Source organism: Theropithecus gelada, chromosome 2, assembly GCF_003255815.1.
Source record: "Theropithecus gelada isolate Dixy chromosome 2, Tgel_1.0, whole genome shotgun sequence".
Taxonomy (NCBI): domain Eukaryota; kingdom Metazoa; phylum Chordata; class Mammalia; order Primates; family Cercopithecidae; genus Theropithecus; species Theropithecus gelada.
In genome coordinates, this window is record NC_037669.1 from 40,048,286 (window position 1) to 40,055,223 (window position 6,938).

The following is a 6,938-nucleotide window of genomic DNA, read 5'->3' on the forward strand; positions in this document are numbered from 1 at the left end:
CTAGCTTTGCAGAGTACAGCCCCCCAGCCTGGCTGCTTTCATGGCTGGTATTGAGTGCCTGTAGCTTTTCCAGGCATATGGTGCAAGCTGTCAGTAGATCTACCATTCTGGGATCTGGAGGACAGTGTCCCTCTTCTCACAGTTCCACCAGACAGTGCCTCAGTGGGGACTCTGTGGGGGCTCCAACCCCACATTTCTCTTTTGCACTGCCCTAGCAGAGGTTCTCCATGGGGGCTCTGCCCCTGCAGCAAATTTCTGCCTGGACATCCAGGCATTTCCCTAAATCCTCTGAAATCTAAGCAGAGGTTCTCAAGCCTTAATTCTTGACTTCCATGCACCCACAGACCCAACACTATATGGAAGCCAAGGCTTGGGGCTTGCACCCTCTGAGGCCACAGCCTGAACTGTACCTTGGCCCTTTTTAGCCACAGCTGGAGCTGGAGTGGCTGGGATGCAGGGCACCAAGTTCCAAGGCTCCACAAAGCAGCAGGGCCCTGGGCTAGGCCCATGAAAACATTTCGTCCTCCTAGGCCTCCAGGCCTGTGATGAGAGGGGCTGGTGCAGAGTTCTCTGACATGCCTTGGAGACATTTTCCCCATTGTCTTGGGAATTAATATTTGCTTCCTCATTATATATGCAACTTTCTGCAGCTGGCTTGAACTTCTCAGAAAATGGGTTTTCTTTTCTGTCGCATTGTCAGGCTGCAAAATTTCCAAACTTTCATGCTCTGCTTCTCTTTTAAACATATGTTCCAATTTCAGATCATCTCTCTCAAGTTCAAAGTTCCACAGATCTCTAGCACAGGGGTGAATGCTGCCAGTCTCTTTGCTAAAGCATAGCAAGAGTGACCTTTGCTCCAGTTCCCAAGAAGTTTCTCATAACCATCTGAGACCATCTCAGTCTGGACTTCATTGTTTACATCATTATCAGCATTTTGGTCAAAGTCATTCAACAAATCTCTAGGAAGTTCCAAACTTTCCCACATTTTCCTGCCTTCTGAGTCCTCCAAACTGCTCCAACTTCTGCCTATTACCCAGTTCCAAAGTTGCTTCTACATTTTCAGGTTATCTTTATAGCAGTGCCCCACTCCTGATACCAGTTTACTGTATTAGTCCAGTCTCACACTACTATAAAGAAATACCTGAGACTAGGCAATTTTAAACAAAGGAGGTTTAATTGACTCACAGTTCTACGTGGTTGGGGAGGCCTCAGGAAACTTATAGTCATGGTGGAAGAGGAAGCAGGCATGTCTTACATGGCAGCAGGTGTGTGTGTGTGTGAGAGAAAGCAAATCTGAAGGAGGAACTGTCAAACACTTACAAAACCATCAATCTCATGAAAACTCACTCACTATCATGAGAACAGCATGGGGAAAACCACCCCCATGATAGAATCACCTCCCACCAGGTCCCTCCCTCAACACATGGGGATTATGGGGATTACAACCGGGGATGAGATTTGAGTGGGGACACAGAAACAAGCCATATCAGAGCCCTAATCCAATATGACTGGTGTCCTTATTAAAAAAGGGGAAATTTGAATACAGAGACACATATAGAAGGGAGACAATGTAAAAAGACAGGAAGAGATGGACATCTACAAGCCAAGAAGAGAGATCTGGAACAAATACTTCCCTCAATCCTTAGCTGACATTTTGATATCAGAATTCTAACCTCCTGAACTGTAAGACAGTAAATTTCTGTTGTTTAAGCCACCCAGTCTGTGGTATTTTGTTATGACAGCTCTCACAAACTAATTTAAACACTTAGTGGCTCCCTCTAGCTCTATACATCTGGTGGGAAAAATCCTGGGTGGGCATAACTTAAATATTTGTGTTGTTTGCATTTACCAGAAATTTGATAAGTTCATACGTTCATTCATCCATTGCCCATTTCCTTATGCTGATTTATTAATTTTTAAATACACATACCACTCTCTGGAAATTACTTTATCTTTTATTTACTTGTTCATTGTTTCACCACTAGCTTCATGAGAGATGTTGAATAAGAATTTATCCTTCCTTGTTTCCTTCCCTCTCTTCCTCCCATCAACATTTAAGCACCTCTTATATCTACTGTGTGCACAGCATTCCATGCTCGTCACTGTTAAAGCATAAAGAGGTACAAAGAATGGTTCTTGTCTCCAAGGAGTCTGTGATTTCTGGGAGGAGACAAAGTATGACCATGTGAGTGGCTGTATTCCACCACCAGGTAATGGGTGAGCATGTGCTGGTCAGGTGCTGGATCATAACTGTTGCCAACAGGGAAGGTGCAGGGGACTAAGGGTGTGCAGGAAAAGGCTCCTGGAGAGGAGGGGCCTGCACTTCAGATAATAGAGGGGAACAGGAAGGAGTATAGAGGAGCAGAATGTTAGTAATCCATTGCCTTCCCTGATGCCTGGGAGCTATGTTCAGGGAGGAGTGGGGTTGCTTCGGGCCAGGGTTGATCAAGGCTCAGGGATGGGGTGATGGACAGAACCAAGAATCTTCATTCTGGCATTCCAGGAGGTCAGAAACAAAGCTCAGAGGCAAAAACTCTGGCCACACATTAAAATCATCTTGGGAACTTAAAAAAGGCTAATGTTAAAATCCTACCTTGACCCGGTACATCCTGGGATCTGCAGGCAGGACCTGAGAGAGAAGAAATCCTTTTAGGATGTGGATTGACAGCAGTGGCTCCTGACCGCAAGACCCAGGCCTCCCTGGCCCAGTCATAGAATACCTGCAGTTGTGCAGTGATGAGGGTAACTGCTGGAAATAAGGCACCAGGCTGCATTCCACTGGGATGGCCTGCTTGTCCTGAGCATAAAATGCCTACTTGTGACATCAGAAGAATGTGTTGACAGATCTGTGTCCCACTTCCAATTTTTACTATATCTTATGGTGGGAGCAGCAGCAACAGCAGCAGGATTAATTAAGCTGGTTTCCCTCTTTTTTTTTTTTGTCCCCATCAGCTTTCTGCAGCTGTTCATGGATAGAAACCATCCAGAAAGGTATTTTGTTGTTATTTTTGTTTTTTGAGGATATTGGAGACATTGGGTCCAGGGTTTTAGGGATTGTTATGGATTGAATGTGACCGCCCCAAAATTCAGGTGATAGGATTAAGAGATGGGGCCCTTTGGCCGGGCGCGGTGGCTCACACCTGTAATCCCAGCACTTTGGGAGGCCAAGGTGGGTGGATCACAAGGTCAGGAGATCGAGACCCTCCTGGCTAACATGGTGAAACCCCATCTCTACTAAAAAAATACAAAAAAATTAGCCGGGCTTGGTGGTGGGCCCCTGTAGTCCCAGCTACTCGGGAGGCTGAGGCAGGAGAATGGTGTGAACCCAGGAGGTGGAGCTTGCAGTGAGCCAAGATGGCTCCACTGCACTCCAGCCTGGGTGACAGAGCGATACTCTACCTCAAGAAAAAAAAAAAAGAGGTGGGGCCTTTAAGAGGTAATTAGGTCATGAGGGCTCCTCCCAGTTGAATGGGACTAAGACCCTTATAAAAGAGACTTCATATAGCATTTGTCTGATTGACCCTTCTGCCTTCCACCATGTGAGGACTCGATGTTCCTCCCCTCTGGAGGACGCAGCCCTCACCAGGCAACTGAACCAGCCAGCGCCTTGATCTTGGAGTTCCCAGCCTCTGGAACTGTAAGAAATACATTTCTGTTCTTTATAAATTTCCCAGTCTGTGGTATTGTGTTATAGCAGCAGAAAATGGGCTGAGACAGGAATCTTCCTCCTCGGGTCTTGTTGGCTCAATTTCTTCTAGCTGTGTATGTAAGCGCCTATCACAGTGCCTGGCACATAGTGGGCCCTTAGCAAATGTTTGTTTCCTTCATTTCCAATGTGACAGCAGAGATTCTCAGAAATGTTAAATTTCAAATATGTTCTGACAGAAAATTGCCACCAAATTATTTTTCATCTGTTCAGGACACTCTTGGTAAAAACAGAAAGATGGGAGCAAAGAGAGTTGGCCCATCTTCAAAAGAAACCTAGAAATGTTGGTTGAGATCTACTAGGTGTCAGGCACTGCAGAGGCTAGTGTGGAAATGCAGTGATAGATTATACAGGGCACTTGCCCTCTAGTATCTGATAATCTATTTGAACAGGCAAGATGTGAGCATGTGAAACCTTAACAATAAAGGATTTATAGAACAGCCCGAGACAACAGTAGAATTGCTGTCAGGGGATATATCGGGAGTATACGATTTATTGCCTAATAAATCTGAGGACAGCTGGAACTAGTCAGAAAGAGGAAAAGCTACTTCAGGTTGGGGTAGTTAGAATGAAGGAGAAAGGGGCTGGTGTGAACAAAAGTGTTGAGCCTGATCTGGGCCTAGGTATGCCCCAGATACAGACAGCAAACCCAGCTGGCAGGAACAAGGAGAGTTTTAGCTAAGTTTAGTGGGAGGGTGAGCTGTGCCTCACGGGGGTCCCCCTTAAGACAGTTCTGGTGAGACTAGTCTTCCTCCCTTGATTAATTCTTCTTTTGCCAAGCATTTGCTGGGCATTGATCATGTGCCAGGCACAGTGATAGATGTGGGGGATTCCAAGATAATTATAACAAGTTCTAGGCTCAAAGAGCTCACAGTGTAGTTGGGAAAATGAGATTTCAAACCCCAAACCAAGGTGAGATTTCATCCTGCAGGAAGTAGGGAGGAATGAAGACTTTCTAGCAAAGTGGATTTGAATTGAAAAGGGATTGTGGGCTGGGCTCAGTGGCTCACGTGTGTAATCCCAGTACTTTGGGAGGCCAAGGCGGGTGGATCACCTGAGTTAAGGAGTTGAAAACCAGTCTGGCCAACATGGCGAAACCCCGTCTCTACTAAAAATAGAAAAATTAGCTGGGCATGGTGGTGGGCACCTGTAATCCCAGCTACTTGGGAGGCTGAGGCAGGAGAATCACTTGAACCTGAGAGGCGGGGGTTGCAGTGAGCCAAGATTGCACCACTGCACTCCAGCCTAGGTGACAGAGCGAGACTCCATCTCCAAAAAAAAAAAAGAAAAGAAAAGAAAAGAGATTCTGTGGCTCGTCCCTCAGCTCAGTAGAAGATCTGAGAGTGGCATTGTTTCCATTTGTCACAGGGTCTTCTGGGTCTCTTGCCCAGAATCATCTTTTTGTGCCACTTACAAAGCACAATCCTTGAGAAAAGTTTTTCAGTTTGCAGGACTGACTGTGGTCTTTTTAAACAGGGAGACTGCTTGCTGTCAGTATCACCTCTATTTGGCATTGGGCTTTCTGAAGCTGGGGAGGACCAGGTAGCTTTAGGGAGCTCCCTTCCAGCCTCCAGGACGCTGATGCAATGACTCAGCAATGGAGAGTTTTGCAATATGCTTACAGAACCAGACCAGCTTGCTTTTCCTAAGGAAACCTTGGTGTCCTAAGAAAACCTCAGACTGGGTCCCTGCCCTGCCGGGTTGAAATTCCTTCTGTCTTCTGGTAGCATGCCTGTAGCACATGCTCTGTAACCAGCTTTAGGGAGTCCACAAAAGGCTTTGGAATGAAGTCAAATTTCAGTGCAAACTCAGTGTCTGCCTCTAACCAGTTGTGTGATTTTTGGCAAGTGACCTAACCTCTCCCGGTTAAAGTTTCCTCATCTGTGAAACAGAGTCAATAACTACTTTGCTAGGTGGTCATAAATATTAAATAAGATGAGTATTAAGTAGTGCATAGCAGATATCTTACATATATTTCTTCTATTACAAAGTGCATAATATTTCTTTTTCTTTCTGTTTTTGTTTTTTTGAGACAGAGTGTTGCTCTGTTACCCAGGCTGGAGTGCAGTGGTGCGATCTCAGCTCTCTGCAAACTCCACCTCCTGGGTTTAAGTGATTCTCCCGCCTCAGCCTCCTGAGTAGCTAGGATTACAGGCACCCGCCACCATGCCTGGCTAATTTTTGTATTTTTAGTAGAGAAGGGGTTTCACCATATTGGCCAGACTGGTCTCAAACTCCTGACCTCAGGTGATCCACTCACCTCGGCCTCTCAAAGTGCTGGGATTACAGGCATGAGCCACTGCATCCGGCCAAAGTGCATAACATTTCTACTAAGGAAATTAGTCTCTTGGCTCCATGTTAAAAAAAAAATTGAATTTCCTGGCTTTCCAACTACACCTTTCCTTCTGGCCTCACCCTGATATTTGAGTTCTGCAGGTGGATGTGTTCCCTATAGTAAATGCACCTGGCTCTAATGGGTTCAGGCAGAAAATTCTATTGCCCCAAAAGTGGGCTGAGCCAAAAGGCTATCCTTGCTTTTCCAGATCTCTTCCCTCAGAAACAAATTGAAGACCAAGACGAGGAATTTTGGTGTAATGCAAGAAAACATAAAGAGGATTTCTGCAAATAAATCTGTGTTTCCCTTGCTAAGACTTTTTATCTACTTATTTTTATTCAACAAACATATGAATCTTGCTACATGCCAGGCACAGTTCAAACTATTTTATAAATATTAATTCATTTAGCCCTCATAACAACTTCATGAGGTAGGTGTTGTTACCCCAAGTGGCAGTTGGGAGCCTCTGAGCTGCAAAGAGGTTCTGAACTTGCTGAAAGCAACATGGTCATGCAGGTGACTTAAAGCCCAGGTATTGCAGTGGGGATAGAAAATTATTGTACAAAAATTAATGAAGAGAGCCCATCTAAAATGCCTTCTTTCCACAAAGGGTTCAAGATGTTATCATGGGGGATTTAAATTTAGGTGAAGCAGCAACACTGCCATCCATCACATAAGCTGAAGATATATCTAAGCCTGGTTTCCACTTGAACTTTTGTGAGCTGTGCCTCCCTGGGGTGCCCCTTAAGACAGTTCTGGTGAGGCCATTCTTCCTCCCTTGATTGACTTTTCTTCTGACAAACATTTGCTGGGCATTGACCACGTGCAAGGCACAGTGCTAGGTACTGGATTCCAAGATAATTATAACAAGTTCTAAGCTCAAAGAGCTCACAGTCT